Genomic DNA, 18,921 nt, shown 5'->3' with positions numbered 1-18,921 from the left:
GCTAGCTCCCTGATTTTCTCCTCATAGGAGCTTTCCTGGTCAGATATATTGGCCCTAACATTTTGGAATCTGTACAGGGATGCCTGTCCATCAATTTCTGATGGGCGGCAGCCTGCCTGTTCAATCATGCTGGACCTACTAAAGTCTGGCTGCCCCATGATTCCCGGTCCTTGTGAACCGGTGAACATGAAGTTAGCGGTACCTGGTGTATCCAAAGCGGTAAATGGCTTTGAGGCCCCTAGTACAGAGGGCATCACACTGTGTTCAGGGTGGCTCTGACCCTCTCTCCTTGTTCAGGGTCCCTCAAGTTTTGATTTTGCCTAGCATACTTTTTTTCTAACAGCTCCAGTTTCTCCCTCTCAGACCCTATTTCATGACAATAGGCTAGGGCCTGAGCCCTTTTCTCTGCTATCAGGGCTTGCCTTACCTCTATTACCTGCTCTTGAGCTTCCACCTTGCTCTGGAGTCCCTTGTTCTCATTACAGAGGGCCTTATTGTCTTTTTGTGCTGCCTGTATGGTCTCCTGATTTTGCGCCTTTTTAGCTTGGGTGTTCTCTTCTAGAGCACCTTCTGCTCGTCTTGTATGCCCCAATAATTTTTCATGTTCTACTTTTAATTCATCCAGTTTCTGGAGGTCTAACTCTCTTTTCTGTAGTTCTGTTTTTCGGTTGAACTTTCCTGGCAAAGGGCATCTTTTTCTTGATACAGGGTATCCCTTTGTTTAACCAGGTCATCCCGCTGTTGTTTGATTGTTCTTAATGCCTGACGTTCTTGGTTAAATTCTGTCTGAAGGTGGCGTTCTTTACTGATTAATTTATTATTCTCCCCTTCCAACTTTTTTGATCTGATTTAGTAACATGGTTATTTGTTCTGAGCAGGCCCTGTTATATGTTAGTTGTTGATATAGTTTCTGTTCAACCTTTTCCTGACACTCCACTTTTAGTGTACTTAATTGGGCCTCTTGCTCTGAATTATTTAATTGTTGTAGAGCCAACTCCTCGTTTAGCTGTTTGAAGTAGTTTTCCAGTTCTACCTCAGAATCTTGGCTCTTTTGCATTTTTTCTTCTACTAGTTTTAGTTCAGTCTGGATTTGGGTTGAGAGCTCAGACTAGTTTTGCACACGGGTTCTATTTTCTTCATATTTTTCCTCCATAACTCCCATGTGTAAATATATGTAGGCTGTGAATGGGACCATTTTAGTCTGTTCCTCTTTAATGCTTGGAGTCATATACATTTCGCTCAAGGCTTGATGTAACAGGCTACCATCTTGCCACACATCCATGTTGATGGCGGTGACCTGTTGCATCATTTCTTCTAGGCAGGCCTCCTCATATTTCTCTGGCCATTCCCCTCTGATAAATAGTTTGTGCAGAAGGTGCTGCCTGTCCATGTTTATCTCCACTGTGGTCATTATTGAAGGGTGTTCTTCCTTTGTTAAATTATTTATATAACGGTAAACCTGTATTCTGTTGCTTTTTGTCTAGTTCAGGGTTGATTTTACTTTTTTTTACACACATGCCTGATACTTATGGTCTAAGTTTTGGTAATAATGAAATATTTATTTATTTTTCATTATGAATAAAAATCAAACACATTCAATATAGGACAGCAATCACCAGTGTGGTGATAATTACATAGTAAATTATAGAATACACTTAGCTTAACCTTCTCACATACGATTATGTGCTTGTCCTGCCTAACCCATAGGAACGGCCAGGCTATCTATATACCTCCTACACGTGATACAAATGTAACTGTACCTTAACATCCTACTACTTACGGATATGCATACCTCTATCAACCAACGTCTCCACCTGGCTTCCCAATTCCCAGGCGCCAAAAGAACTCCTGATCACAGGTACTGCTTATTTCCGTAGCACCTCTACATATCGCCGCAGTGCTCACTTTTAAATGTCCTATTGGCTCACATACTCTGCTGCCTCAATTGCTTTGCTTTGGTGACCCGACTACCTACGTGCCCCACTGCATCAACAGGCGCTGAACTACTATCCTCCCAGCCTAAATGTGCTACTCCACATCAATGTGCTCCTTCACTGTATTCATTGCATTATACTCTCTTTCATTCTATCCAAATTATGTTTTGAACTTAGGCTCCACCTGATTGCACTGTAGCCATACTTTGTCCCCAAACTTAGGTGCTATCCCCATTGCATTTGTTCCCAAATTGTGTCTTCTGAATTTAGATGCCACCCTCTTTGCATTCCTAGCCAAATTGTCTCTTTGAATTTAGGTGCCACCCCCATTGCATTTTAGCCAAACAGTGTCTTTTGAATCTAGATGCTACCCCCATTGCATTCCTAGCCAAATTGTGTGTTTTGAATTGAGGTGCCACCCCCATTGCATTTCAGCCAAATTGTGTCCCTTGAATCTACATGCTACTCTCTTTGCATTCCTAGCCAAATTGTGTTTTTTGAATTTAGGTGCCACCCCCATTGCATTTTAGCCAAATTGTGTTTTTTGAATCTAGATGATACCCTCATTGCATTCCTAGAACACATTGTGTCTTTTGAATCTAGGTGCCACCCCCCTTGCATTTTAGCCAAACTGTGTCTTTTGAATCTAGATGCTACCTTTTTGCTTCATAGTCAAACCTTGTTACTTGTTACTTGGTACCTAGGTGCCACCTGCATTGTACCTCAGCCATACGCCCTTTCCCCTCCTGACCCAGGGAGAGTCTAACTCTACACTGGCCAAGGCCTAAAGCCCTGGTCATACAGTTCGATTAACCACCTTCACCTCTAAATATCCGATACAAACCACCTAGCATGTGGCCCCTGATTACGTGCCTGCTCGCCTGCCTCCTGGCCGTCTTAATGACTGCAGCACTTCCTTGTAAGGCACCCCAATTACCTCTTAATATGTATTCGATTATCAGTAATACCAAGCCCCCTAGCTATGCTCCTCCACATACCTGCGACATACAGTCACTATTACCCACCAGCCTCCCCGCTCCACCTCTGACAGGAATTTAGGATTTAGAGCCAGATTAGCCAAAATTTACGAGCCCCTTGCTCGCTCTATGCTCACTCCGCTCAGAACTACGAGTGCTCGGCCCAGCTCACCTGCTCCCAAACCAAATTCATCCCAGACCCCCAACCTCACACCCAAAATCACAACTACTACTACCACCACAACCCCCCAAATCAAGGGAGCCTTGATCTATGCCAGATCGCTAGTAGCTCATGCAATAGAAATTGCAGATTTGATCCTCAAAGAAGACCTTGACCTCCTGGCCGTTACAGAGACCTGGTTGCATCCGGCAGCTGGCCCAATGCTCATGCTTGCCATCCCTGATAATTACACTATCTTGAGACACAACCGACCAAACTATAGAGGAGGGGGCATTGCTGTTATAAACAAATGCAACCTCTCTATGAGAAGTGTAACCACTATAAATCTCCCCTCGTGTGAATTACTCTCTGCTAAAGTCCCCCTTACCACAACCCAAACCCTCAACATATACCTGACATATCGTCCCCCAGACCCGATAGGCACCTTTGACGAAGATATCAATACTATACTATCTTGTAACCTTAAAAGCTCTACCCAAGTACTCACCCTTGGAGACTTCAACCTGGGATACAATGACCCAGAAGACCAAAGTGCCAATTCCATACTCAGTACCCTTGCCGATCTAGGATTCACCCAAAGATGTATGGAACCCACACATGCTAAAGGTAGAATACTTGATTGGGTGGCTGACTACAATTGTCTAGCTAATATCACTGACATCTCACCATTAGCATGGACTGACCACTACTTGGTATTGTTCACACTCTCTACTAACCGACCCCCACCCCCACCCACCAGTAGGGCCCCACCGACACTCACGAGAAATAAAAAGAGCATCACTGTGGAAAGACTCATCCCAGACTTACTTCCCACACTAAACACACTCCCTGATAACTTGGACCCTGAGACCCTGGTTGACGAATATAATAAAATCATGTCCATTTCACTGGATTTAATCGCTCCCCTTAAACTCAGATCAAACAAGCCCAAAACACATCTGAACAAATGGTATACACCACTCCTCAAAAATCTCAGACAGCAAAAAAGAAACTGTGAAGCCACTTGGAAAAAATACCCTTCAGCATCTAACAAACTCAAACTAACCAAACTAGCAACCCTCTACAAAAAAGAAATCTACCTTGCCAAACGATCTTCCTTTGACTCCCGCATAGACCAAGCAAAATCTAACATGAAGGAACTATTCGCTATCCTGAAAGAAGTAGAAACTCCTATTGCACCACCGGATACCTGTGTCAGAAATTCAAAAGGCCTTAGCTAACAAGATCACCACACTACAAAATAAAATCTCCTGCAAAAAAGCCTCCTTGAATGACACTCCCACCCCTAAATCACCTGAGAAGCCCACCTCAAGGGAAACTACTTGCTTTAAATTCTCTAAAGTCACTATACTTGAAGTTGAAAAAATGATCCTGTCACTAAAACCATACAACTGTCAGGGCGATCTGTGCCCTGCACAGCTTATTAAAGATGCGGCCTGTGACCTCTCCCATTTCATCACAAAATGAATCAACGCCTCCTTCTCCACTGGCTCCATCCCCACTAACCTAAAACAATCCTAGGTGCTACCATTACTAAAAAAACCTACACTCGACCCAGCCATACCCACAAACTATAGGCCTATAACAACTGTGCCCTTTCTTTTAAAAATATTGGATAATGTTGCATACGTGCAAATTCAGAAGTAGCTGGAAGAACACCACCTACTCGGAGCCAAGCAATCAGGCTTCCGTCCCCAACATGGGACCGAGACTACTCTCATCTACCTTAAAGCTCAGATCGGCAAGCTTAGAGATAACGGCCAAGTTGCCCTACTCCTCCTTCTAGACCTTTCCGCAGCATTCGACCTAGTCGACCACTCCGTTTTATGCACCCACTTACGCACATCAGCCCATTTCTCTGCTGAGGCCATTAAATGGATTAGATCATTCCTCAACGACAGAACAATGAGGGTCTTTTCACCCACAGCTGCAGCAGACCCCATTCCCATCACCTGTAGCATGCCACAGGGCTCCTGCGTCTCTCCCACCTTGTACAACATATTTAACAGGCCCCTTTTCGATGATTTGGATCATCTCAGTATCACCTACACTAACTACGCAGATGATACCCAGAACCTCCTTCCACTTTCTGGAGATTATGGAAAGGATTTGGCCTTGGTCAATAGAGTGTACATCATCATCCAGGCATGGATGGCCACACATGGACTATGCCGGAATGATGATAAAACTGAACTCATAATTTTAGGCACGACTACCAGTTTGAAGAAACTGGGTTCTGACTACTGCTCCTTTATGATTGATGGCAGTTGCATTAAGGTGGGACAAGAGGTCAAAACCCTAGGTTTTTACCTGGACTCCACCTTTTCCTTCCACAGACAGGTGAAATCCCTAGCTTTATCATCAGCCTACACCTGTAAATTGATCCGCGCAGCCAAACACTTCCTGTCTGACTCTAGTTGCTTGACACTTGCCAGAGACCTCATACTATCCCGCCTGGACTACTGCAACGCTCTCTATCTTGGGTCTTCCAAAGCCATTACTAGCAAACTCCAAACCCTCCAGAACAACACCCTTAGGGCTGCACTGGGCATCTCTAGAAGAGAGCATATCACAGCAGATATTCAACAGAGCAACTGGCTCACTGTCAATGACAAAATTCTCCTAAAGACTGCCTCACTTACGCACAAATCACTTAACAATGCCACCCCATCTATCTTATCGACAGATTCCATAGACAGACCTCACTAAGACCAACAAGAACATTATATAAAGACTGCCTATCTGTCCCCAACTTTAAGCACTCCACTATAGGGGGCAATAGCTTCCCAGTCAAAGCAGCTAAACTGCGGAACTCCCTTCCACCACCCCTCAGAATGGACCTGCACTATCAGAACTTCCGAGCTAAAGTCATTTCATGGCTGAAAACGTAGGCCCCCTATCATAGCCATTTGCTTAACCCATCAGACTCTTGTTTACTGTACCTAATGATGCCCTCTTGTACATATGTATATATTCCTGATGCTACTACATGTTATATATTATGTTCTTTGTTGTAACCAAGTTTCTCAATCTCTTGTAAATGCTGCGTACTGTTACCTGAGGGTAAGACTGCGCTTTACAAATAATAAACAAACAAACAAACAAACAAACAAACACAATGCACAACTGAAAGAAAGCTAGATTAATTTTCGGGTAGTATGCTCAGATAGCACCACAGTTAGTCATTCCCCCTGCAACACACCCCTCAAACCTCTCTTAACCAACTTTAGTGTGGGTGAAGTGGAATAGCAATGAGGCAGGTATACTAGGCAAACATCAGAATGCAAATCCGACCTACCACCCCTGAATGGGAGGCCAAAATCAGATTCAGCGCCCTTTAAAAATGAGCAAAATGCCACTTGGAATTACAAAATAGTTATTTTACATGTGCGATTGAACGGATAAGGCAGGAATGAGTGTGGATGTACTAACGAGGCAACATTTACAAGCTAAAAGGCAACGTAGTAACAACAGGCATACAGGTTAGAAAAGTGACTTTGGAAGAAAAAACAGTGTAGCAAGAATCACACGTGGCAAAATTGCAATTGCATCGTTTCACAGGTTTGAAATAGGCAAACAACTTCAGAAATGAGCTAAGCAGGCATAGTCGGAAATCCATTTTAATGCTAAAGTACAAAGGCATATACCAGGTATAATATGAAAATGAAAGGGTAACTCTGGATGAGTGACAGGATGGGATTCTTAATGGAAGGGAAAACTCTGACTTTATAATGAAAGCAGTTACACGGGCATAATTGGTTTTAAGAGGAAAATTACAGGTTCTACTGAGACCATTTTTTAGTGGCTAGGTTATTAAAGAAAGACACTGCCCGCAAAAAAGATAATTTGCAATGTTAACCCTTTCACGTTGTGTGCCTCTTTATATGGGAATTAATTAAATTATTCCAAATAGTACTAAGGACTTATATTGCGAACTGAAATGATTTGGAAAGAATGGCGCTAACACATGGAGATTAACACAGATTTTCCCAAGGACAGGATACACAGAGGATTCTGACAATTTTAAGAAGTTACTAGGATACTTATAGGATTTCTTATAGGATTTCTTATGGGGTTGGACAAATGGCAAGGTAACAAAGCACTGGATGCAGCTTTTTGGTTACTGGGAAGGGTAATACTTACAACAAGCACTTGAATGAAATGGTTTGGACAGCCAGCCGAGTCTTGGACAGCGGGACAGGGGACTGGTCACTGAGCAGCAGCGCCTCTCCTCTAGGGACACAGCGAGGCAACCACGGTCTGGTCTCAGTTGACAGTTGGGTGCATCAGCTGGGCAAAGCAATTAGCTGGGAAAAGCAGGTCTGGCCACTGGATAATCCCAAAAGGGGCTCAGCAGCCTTTCCCTCTTTCTCCCTGGATTATTGGGATTTTTGTAGGTGTTGTTCTGCCTGGATATGAGGTACTACATGGATCAGGGTCAGCTACCCCTGGCCTGGGACTGGAATCTGGAAACTTGCAGGGTGAATGTTGAATGCCTGGATCTATGGATTTTGCTGGTTGGATTTTGAATGCTGGATTTTTTTGAATGTCCTGAATTTTGAATGTCTCCTCCATATATAGGCCGGATGACATTAGAGGATTTTCACTATGTGGGCAGAACTAAGCTAGACATACCTCTAAAATCGGATAGGTCAGGCTGAGGATGTCGCCACCTCCCTGTAAGCAGATTGGACTGAAGGAAGTGACTCAGTTTTAGTGTGTGTATTTTTATGATGTGCTTTGTTATTCCACAGTTACTTTTGCCAAAATCAGTTATGGAGCAAAACTCTCATATTTATAAATGTCACCCTTATTAAAATTAGATAGGCAAATACCATATTTCACATGGCATATACTATTCCAAACCCCACGTTTGTACGATGTTGTTAAGTCCTTCTGGCAATCTTTCGCAATTTCTATGGCAAATATTTCCCCTAAAAATCTACAAATCGGTACACTGAAGCTTATCAATGTCGGACATATTTGCAACAAGTTTCATAACTGTACCATGTACGATTTCCCCAGAAATGTCATTTAACTGGCGTTTAAGTCCCCTACATGCTATGAAGATCCACATCGTCTTATTTTCATGGCACAAAAATTACATTCAATCTGTTAAGATTTTACATTACTGCTTCTTTAGATTACTGAAATAAATGTCTTTATATAAAAAGTCTTTTCAATCACATGGGCTGGCTTTGTTCCCAAAAGTGGACAGTCCTTTCAAACCCCCAGACAAATGTCATGCTCTGGTCAGCTTTGCCCAGAGGTTGCTATGACTCCCCTTTGATCTTAGGCAGTTGAAGCTGAGGAGAGGTGTCAGATGAATTCACACTTTAGTGACAGGGCTGTCCATTGTTCCAGGCTTCAGCAATGTGGTTCCACACCTCTGGGCCTTTCATGTCAAAAAGGAACTTCCTTTCCCATGGGGCTGCCACATTAGAAGTGCCTGCCTTTGCAAAGACCGTTTTGACAGCAATTTCTGGGCCTAGCCATGATGTTGATGTTCTTTCTGTGGGAAAGAATAAACTAAACAGAGTACAATTTACTTATATTTTGTCAGCTTTTCTTACCAACATTTATAGTTCTGTTTCAGGGCATGTTACAGTATTATTTCCATTGAGCTTGTACAATATCAACTCACTGCTTTGCAGAGCAGTTCAACACGGGTTCATTTTACTCTCCCTGGTCATTTACAAATGCGATTTTCCTTGCATATTTATTCTGAACATTTCCATACCTCTGGTCAATTTCTAATACACAGGAATCCGTTAAAAACAAGGGTTCTTTGGAACTGACATAAGCAAAGGGAGAGAGGGAGCTTCTTGTGAAGAGTTTTGCCTATGTTACTTTGTTGAAAGAGTAAACGCTTGCCGCATGGCCTGAAACTAATTTCTCTGCTCTTTCACAGTTATTCCTTGACACACAATGTCTTTCTGGTTGAAATGACCCTCCTTTGATGGTGTTCCTCCTGAGGATAGCTGGGCATGGATGTGTTTTACTGGAACCAAACTGTGTAATGTTGAAAAGATGGAAATAGCATTTTAAACACAGAACATTTTCTCTTTCAATTGGAAGTCTTGAGGTGGAAGCATAGCAGCGCTGAGCCAGGCTGCTTTTGGCTTCTTCGTTTTGGTGCACATGAAGAAAATGCAGCCATTCTTGGGGTGTTCTATGTTTCATCTCACCCCATAAGCGCTCAGCAGAGCCAATGCAGCCATTATTTTTGGTAACTGCCAGCACAGGCATTCATCTTGTAACTGCTGAAAATGCAGTTTGGTGGTCCAGAAGAGTTATGCTGGGCTGGTGAATGTACTCCACAGGGGGGGCAGTATAGAATTCTTTAGCCACAAATGTAGGGTGAGTGTTGATATCTGAGACAATATCAGAAGTTGAGTGAACCACAAAAGGAAGTATTTTGTGTTTACAGACTCAATTGTTCAATGTGAAGTACTGTTTTCAGTTGATGGCTTCCACAACCAAATATGGGTTAAAACAGCATTGGTTGACCAAATATATCTTAGCGGATACATATCAACAATACTTATCCTCATACATTATTTAGGGTGATAAAACACTGTGCATATTTCACTCCTTCTAGCTCAGTATCTATGTCCTCTGATCAAGTAAATGAGTTAAACAAGATGAAAATTATTCAAGAGGATGTTGCTTGTAAAAATAATAAACCTAACTTTTCTGCCTTTGATATAACTCCCCATTCATTTCACATTTGGATAATTGTTCTCCGTTGGTTGAAACTAGGTTTTTAGATTGTTGTCTTATATGAAGGCAAGACCATACTCTGATGGCATTCTCTGTGCCCACTTGATTTATGCCATTCTCAGTGCAATGTTGACTTTCTGGCATTTTCTAGTCAATGCTTAAGCAGCCCTCCAGCCTCTTTCCTTTCCAGTTGGTGAGCAGGTGCAAGAGGATTTAGGTCACCTGGCCTAAGCCCCACCAACCTGTCAAACACCTTAAACTGTTGGCACCATCAGGTTTTCCTGCCCTTTTTCACCCACTTAAGCTGCCTTTCAGCCTCTTTCTTTTACAATTGGTGAGCAGGTGCAAGAGAAATAAGGTCACCTAGTCTAAGCCCTCCTGTCAATCACCTTAAACTGTTGACACATTCCTGCTTTCATTCCGTTTTCCCTATTTAATCAGCCCTCCGGCCTCATTTGTTTTCAGTTGGTGTGCAAGTGCAAATGGATTTATGTCATCTGGCATGAGCCCCACTAACCTTTTTAGCCCTGTATCTTCCTTTCTGTTCTTAACTCTTAGATCAAGGGGTCTCTCCCGCAGGCGTCCGAAATGAAGGGCAGATGAAGAAAAGGGCAATTCGTTTTTGGACCTGTTCGGACCGGGAGGACCCACGGCCCAAACCCCTGCTCAGACAACAGGTAAGCATGTGCTGACATGTGCTTTTGCCCTCTGTCTCCATAGGCCATACCCACCATCACCAGGCAATGTCAACATCAATGACATCCCCAAGGCATGGTCTGCACAATGAGGCAACCTCACCCACATCAGCCTCAAGCCCATCAACACCCCCTCACCATCCACAACACAGAAGTTGATGCTCGCCAACATCCGGTCAGCTATCACCCATGCAGCAGACATCACCAAACTCATCACTACACACAACCTTCATGCCATCTTCATCACCAAACCTGGCTTGGACCTACCTCCACCGACATCCTAGACATCCTTGTCCTCAACGACTACAGCATCCAATACAGAGACCAGCCAAAAGAGACAGACAGAGGCCTTGAAATCATACACAAGACCTTGTGGCCCTGCAACAGACTAGATGTTGACAACATTGGCTCAGTCAAAACCCTCTTCTGCCACTTCCTGCTCTCCCCGACAGAAACCATCACCGTCCATCTTATCTACAGACCACCCAAACCCAACACTGCCTTCATTGGAGACTTCACTAACCTGGTCACCACCATGTCCCTCAAGCATGCCAACATCTTCCTAGGCAACTTCAACTTCCCAGGCAACAAGGTCACCAAACGGATGAAGGAAGTGCTCCTCAGCCTTCTTGACACCATCAGCCTCACTCAGCACATGAAAGTCCCAACACACAAGAAGGGTAACATCCTCAATGATGTCATGATCGCAACAATGTCTTCACTCCACTACAGCTCTCCTCTCCCGCTTGACTGGTCTGACCACCTAGCCATGCCTTTCAACATCCTGCACACCACTGCTCAATCACTCCCAGCAGAAACCCAGCAAACCTTCAGGTCCTTCAAGAACTTCCCAGTAGATGGGGTAACTGGCTTGATGCTCAATGAAATCCACCCCTCCTCACTCCTCTCTTTCTCCCCATCTTCCTCCCCCTCCACTTTCTCCCCCTCTTTCTCGTCCTCCCCCCCACCCTTCCCTCCACCCGAAGACGTCAGCTGCAATCGGCCCTGCCAATATTTACTTGCCTCGCAACTGTCTCACGGCCCTTTGGCCATGCATTGCCAATGCCACTATCGATATTGCCTTGTCTTTTGGATAAATGCCTATGTTCATTTTAATGTTTTCTTTTTGTTGTGCTGTTTAAATTCAATAAACAGAGTTTAAAAAAAAATAAAAAGATCTTCCCAGTGGAAGCCATCAGAGAAGACCCCACCCACCTACACCTTACATGGACCGAACACCCCCAACCGAATTGTAACTCTCTAGTGGAAGCCCTCAACACTGCCCTCTCAGCCCCCATCCACCAAAACGCACCTGTGAAATAAATGCACAAGAACTCAACCTTAGCAAAAGAGTCATCAGGAAACAAGAGAAAACCTGGCACCGATTCAAGACTGCAACCGACCTAGCACTCCTCAATGAAATCAGAGCAACCCCCTCGCAACTAATCAACACAGCCAATGCCTCCTACTATCGGAATACCATAGAAGAAGCCGACAACACAAGCAGAGCCCTCTTCAAAGCGGTCAAGCACTGCATCAACCCACTACCCAAACCTGCCATACCACACTACATCCGAGAATCCACCACCATCAACACCTTCTTCATCGACAAAATCAGCAAGATTCGCCAACTCATAGATGCCAGCTCTGCATCCCACTCACGTCCACTTCACAAAATCTCCACACCCTGGACAACATCCAAGACACTCTTGACAGAGGACATGGTAGGAACCCTGGCCGCCCTCAAAGCCACATTGTAAACAGAAGACATCCTCCCAGGATCCATCCTCAAGACCCTCCGCACAGAAGCTCTCCTTCCCTACCTGTAGATCATTAACAACTCCCTAACTCAAGGCACCTTCTCATCGACCCTAAAAACAGGACAAAGTCTCCCCCTACTAAAAAATACCCACTCTGGATCCCAACAAACTTCGTCCCATCACCCATCTTCACATCATCCATCTTCTCTTCCTAGGGAAGATAATTGAGAAAGCGGTAGCTGCACAACTGCAGCAACACATCGACACCAACAGTCTCCTCCAAACCAACCAATCCGGATTCAGACCCAGAGCCAGCACAGAGACAGCAGCCAAACAGATGGTTGATGACGCCCTCAAAATCCTTGAGGATTGCCACCCCTGTCTCCTGGTTCTACTCGACCTGTCAGCTGCTTTCGACAAAGTAGACCACCAGGCACTTACAGACACCCTACATTGGTGCATTGGGATTAGCAACCTTGTCCTACACTGGTTCAAGTCCTACCTCGCCAACCAAAGTTTGTTGAGATAAGCTCCTCTAGATCGCCAATGCAACCCATCACCTGTGGAGTCCCACAAGGTTCCATCTTCTCCCCAGTGATCTTCAACCTATACATGGAGCTGCTTGAAGCCCTCCAAGTCACACACAACATCCACCAATACGCCAACAACACACAGCTACACCTCAAGATCGACATCCATAGGCTTATAACCTGCCTCTCGCTGATCCAGTCTTGGATGTCCAGTGCATACTGAAGCTCAACCCCTCCAAGAACGAAGTCCTATTCCTCACCAACAACATCGAACACCCAGACATACAGACCTGAATATCAACCATGAACACTGATGGCTTCACACTCGAGCTCACCTCATGTGCCAAGTCCCTCGGGTTCCACATCGACAAACACCTCTCCTTCAAGACATACATAGCTAAGAAAATTCAGACTGCTTGATATCAGCTCTACCTCCTGAGAAAGGTCAAGCCCTTCCTCCCTCCAGACAGCTTTAGATCCACTGTTCAAGCACTGGTTCAATCCCACCTGGATGTAGGCAAAGTCCTTCTCGAAGGCTCTGTTATGCCCCTGAAAAGTGTCCTACATGCAGCTGCATGCATCATCAAGGGTCTACGCAGATACAACCACATAATCCCTGCCCTCATCAACCTTCACTGACTTCCACTCCACGCACAAATCACATTCAAGGCTTGCTGCGTAATCTATACGGCAGTCACCCTCAAGTCCCCCAGCTACCTCGTAGAGAAACTCTGCATCTCTGACAGACAGCACACCACCAGAAGCCAGGACCTGTGCAGATTTGAAATCTGCTTCTGCAAAAAGGAAAGGACCAGAAAACAAGCCTTCTCTGCCTATGCACCAAGACCATGGAACCTCCACCTCTTCGGCATCCAACGCACACCAACGCCCCTACAATTAAGAAAAGAACACAAGACCCACCTCTTCAATGAGTCTCTCCTTCTCTAAACCTAGGCCATCACTTGCCTCTCATCCCCCTGCCACACGGTACAGCTATACCCCCCCTCTGTCCTCCTCTGTATCCTACCTACTGTATCGTACATCTGTTCCGTTGTTACCACTGGATAGTGCTCCGTTATGCATCTCTAATGTTGTACACCTCTGTAAAATGCTCGGTTATGTATCTGTTTTGATGCATAGCTCTGTAAAGCACCCCGTTGCTTCTCGAAGCTAGGTGCATGCTCAATAAATACCATAATAATAATAATAATGCTTCCCTTTCCTAGGACGTTCTCTTGATTCTTTAAAACAGGGTCACTTTCTTCCACTATTAAAAAAACTGTAGTAGATTCAGTAGAGAATCGTGATAATCATCCTATCACTGCCTTGACCTTTTTTGGTATCCAAAAATATTTAACCGTACAGGTTTCAAAACACTAATCACTCTCTTCTGTGGTCCTCTCAATCTTGCTTCCACTCCAGTTGTAGAACTGTTGGTGAGAAAACCAGGTAAACCAGAGGTCTGGGGACCCGTCCGACTCCCAAGGGCGCAACAACCCTTTCCCAAGAATAAACAGAGGACTCAGCAAACAGCAAGTTAGAACTGTCATTTATTACAAAAACCGACAGGGACCATTCAAGCAATCATGATTCTCCAGTAATTCTCAATTTCACAGGTGTGTTTCACAGTTTTGATGCCACATGACATCATCAACTGGGCCCTCCCTCAAAAAATTATCCCTGTTGCTGATTGGGTGCTCGGAGTAGTATAACGTATGGATCATCTATCAGTGTCTTAGTCAATTGGCCTTCTCATGTCAGGTGGCTAGTCGACCTCTTCCCTATAAAACTATCTATTGCATTGTTGCAGGGTCGCAGACTTACCATTGTCATTGTGCTTTGTCGTCCACCCCTGGATGTCTGTCTTCTAATTGCTTGGAACTGGTATCCAGAGGCCTGGGGCCCAATTTCATTCTCAGCCCTCTGTGAGACAAGGTGTTGTGAAGTGACTATGTGTCCCAAATGTATCTGGTAGTAGACCACCTTTGCCTATGAGATTACACTCCATGTTGCAGCATTTGTTTCTCTTCTTGTCTGGGTTGCTGAGAACGGCTCGTCTTCCCACCATGGGTGAGTACCCATTGTCTAGTTCTCCCGCATAACATGGTTGTGGACCACAAAATCAAGCTCTTTAAGTCTGCATTCATGGGGATTTATTCCATTTTAGTGCAGCTGGCCCCTTGTCGTTTGGAGCTTGGAATATGCTTGTTTATCTCTGACCTTGGATGTGAGCTTGGCCTTCCTGCTTTGTGCAGCCTGAGCCTGCTTCCCTTGTCTGGTGTCCTGTAGCTTGAGGCCTTCTGTAATTGTCCCTAGACGTATAATGTGATTTCTACGTGCTTATACTGTGCTGTTTCCTATCGGTTAGTCATATATGGTCCTACCAGGCTTCATATAAATTCCTGCAGTGCATAGGATTAATTGCCTTAAGCATCTGCAAACTTGCTCAGGATTTCTTTTTTTCTTGCGTTTAACGTTACTGCACTTGGCTAATGAGAAAAATAATTAAAGCTTTGACAGTATGTATATGTATCTGTCCTGCATCTACAGAACTGTGTAAGCATGTTCTCCGTGTTTGCGAGTGAGTGTTTATATAAGCTGTGCATGGCTGTGTGTGTTCTTTGTGGCTAAAGCATATACATTGTTGTTTTACTAATGATGTCAGCACAGTGGCTTATTGGCACCTAATCGATGTAGACCATTATGGTGTTTGGATCCATGTGTACTGTAGAGTCAACTGTATCCATGAGGAAGTGCACTGGATAAGGTTGGAATGTCTGTCTGAGTGAATACCTCTCTACATAGGTGCCAGTCAGTGATGCACTTGGGGGTTGTCCATAAAATGAGTGACTTCGGGCATCCTTAACTCTTTGGGCCATCAAGTTCATGGGTATGAGGAGGGGCATTCCTGGGTACCTCTCTTAAGTCCCCCCTCTAGTCGACCTGTTGACCAATTTTGTATTTGTATTTTATTTATTTGTAGAGCGCAGCCTTGCCCTGAGGCATCTGGGCGCGTAGGTACAAGAAGGTGGTTAAAAGCAGGCATAACCTGTTATGACAGTGGAGCAGTCTTAACAAAGATAATACAATAAGGCTTAAAACATAACTTAAACATCATGGTACAGGCTACACATAATTACTCAAAGAGCATATAAAGGAAACTTAAGCTGGTGTAGGGATGAAAATGGGAAGGGTGAGCAGTGCTAATGTAGTTAAAGTTCGGTGCCTATGATGAAACAGTAGTAGGCTCATCAAGCTTGTGAATCCAGAGTTTGGTTTTGGTTTTGAAGGAGAGGAACGTGGGTTCTGATCTGAGTGTGGAAGCGGTAGTATTCCAAAGTTTAGCTGCAAGGACTGGGAAACTTGATCCCCCAGCAGACTGCAGCTTAAATCTGCGAGACACGGCTAGTCAGATATGCTGGTGCCAGTTAAGTTAAGACTAAGGTTTTGAGCTATATTCGCTGCACGACGGGGAGCCAGTGAAGGCTGCGTCTGATGTCTGAAATGTGAGATCTTCTAGGGATGTTGAGGGCCGCCCTGATGGCATTGTTTTGTGTACCTTTTAACTTGTCAATGTTTCTTTGACTGTTCCCTAGGTAGAGAGCGTTGCAATAGTCTATTTTTGCCAAGATTAGTGTTCTGGCTAGGATGATGCAGTTCTCAGTGTTCAGGAAGGGTCTACAGGCTGTGATAAGTTTGCAGGTATAGGCCAATGCAGACGCTGCGGCATTAGTGTGTCTAGTTAGAGATAGAGTTGCGTTGAGATACATACCTAGAGTTTTTGCTGCGTTCAACAGTTTAATGATCTTAACGTCCATGGTGAATGATTTGTAAGCTGGATCAAGTTTGGCCAATTTGCAAGGCAATCCAAGGATGAGTAGCTCTGTTTTCTCATCATTGAGGCAAAGCCCATGATGAGCCATCCAAGCCTGGATGATTGAGTAGACATCATTAAGTGCCTTAGCATCAAGAGCAAACTCACCTGAGCTGGGGATGAGTATCTGGGTGTCGTCAGCATAGTTGGTGTATGAGACACCCAAATAGTCGAGTATGTCAAAGAGTGGCTTGGTAAACACATTGTATAATGTGGGAGAAGCACAAGATCCTTGAGGGACTCTGCAAGGGACAGGGGCAGGATCTGTAGAGGCTAGAGGAGAGAAGACCCTCATAGTTCTATTTGCTAAAAAAGGAGCTAATCCAAGATGACGCTGAGTCCAAAAAGTGCACAGCAATTTTGAGATGGAGGCAGAGAATTTTATGAACGATCAAGTCGAATGCCGCTGATAGATCGAGCAGAAGGAGGAGTGCCAGCTTGCCCTTATCTTTTTGGTCATCAATTTTGTTTTTTAAGTCTATCAGAGCAGTTTCTGTGCCATGTCTAGGACGGAAACCAGATTGACGGAGACCCAGTAATTGGTTTGATTCAAGATAGTCCTGAATTTGCAAGTATGCAGCACAGTCTAAAATTTTTAGGAGGTATGGTACCGTAGTAATAGGCCTATAATTGGCGGGGTTGCTCGGGTCAAGGTTTTTTTTTGGATTAATGGGATAACCCAAGCATCCTTAAGGTTATCTGGGACAATGCCCGATCTGAAGGAGGCATTTATAAAAGTAGTGATAAAAGGCGCAAGGTCATGTGCAGCTTCCTTGATAATTGGTGCAGGGCAGATATCGCCTTGACAATTTGAAGGTTTGAGCTTTTTGATAATATTTTCCACTTCCTCAATGGATAGCGGAGAAAAGCTGAAGGGTTTTAGAGGGCGAGAAGGGGCTGGGAGGTTAAACAATGGTGTGTTCAAGGTAAAATCAGGTAAGTTATTCTTTTTAGCATTTATTTTCACTTGCATTAAGGCAATTTTGTCCATGAGTGCCTTTTGAATATTCGTACACCAGGCAGTGTCTGGAAAGCAAGTCACCAGAGGGGCTACAGGGGACTCTAATTCCTTGAGGATGTTAAAGAGTTCCTTCGTTTTTGATTGGGCCTGTATGATACGTTTGTTGTAGACATCTTTTTTGGCTGCAAAAATAGCAGCTTTATAAGTGGAGGTTGTTTTTGTTTGCCAGGGAGGGTATATTTTTCCAAATGGATTCAGACTTTCTTTTTTCTTTGCGTAAGTCTCTGAGATGGGGGGTGAACCAGGAGTTCAGATGAGAACAAGGTTTCTGTTTACGCAATGTTAACGCTGCAATAGTATTGATGGCTTTGAGCATAGCCTGGTTGTAAATAGCCGCTAAAACTGTGGGGTCTGAGTTGGTGGTCATAGGAGTATTAAGTAGAGGAAGTAGGATGGGGAGAAGTTTCTCGGTCCAGATATCCTTCTTATTACGGGTTTGAGTGTCAGGGGCTAGATTGCGTTTGTAGATTTGTGGACTGCAGTTAATTGCAAAGGTTATTTTGCAGTGATCTGACCAAAGGCATGGAATCACAGAGATCACGTTGAGCTTGCAGTTTAGGTCAGCAACCCAATCAAGAGTGAGGCCTTTGATATGAGTGGGCTCTTGGATATGTTGGGTGAGGCCAAAGTCAGTTAGAGTGTTTAGGAGGTCGGTGGCTTTGAGATCATTCACATCTTGGTGGCCTAAATTAAAGTCACCAAGTAGAAGGATTTGCGAGTTAGGCTTGGTGCTAGAGGCAAGGATGGATGATATATCATCAATAAATGAGGCAATGGGGCCGGGAGGCCTATATAGGAGATGAGCTGTAATAGTTTGGTTTGGGGAGATGGGTAACTTGAAGGATAGGATTTCAGCAGATGGAATCTTGATGTTGGGCATCATCCATAAGTTTGAGTGAGCTTTTGAAGATGACTGCCATTCCTCCACCCTTGGATTGGTTGGTGTCTCTGTCTTGTCTAATGATGGAGTAGTTATCAGGAACTGCAGGGAAAGTGAAGGTCCAGATGCACTATGCAACCAAGTTTCGGAGATGGCCAAGAAGTCTAGGTTACCAGAAGTAATCATGTCTGCAATATCAAGGGTGTGAGCTGAGAGGGAATTGGCATTAATCAGGGCACCAATGAGCTTCTGATTATTTGCCTTAATCCTCCATACTTTGACACTCTGGCTTTTGGCATCCACATCTTTGTTACTCCTCCAAGGCGTCCATAGAAACGTGCATGAT

Source organism: Ambystoma mexicanum, chromosome 7q (genome assembly GCF_040938575.1).
Source record: "Ambystoma mexicanum isolate Mex_15411 chromosome 7q, UKY_AmexF1_1, whole genome shotgun sequence".
NCBI lineage: Eukaryota > Metazoa > Chordata > Amphibia > Caudata > Ambystomatidae > Ambystoma > Ambystoma mexicanum.
Note: the sequence above shows the minus strand (reverse complement) of the source record.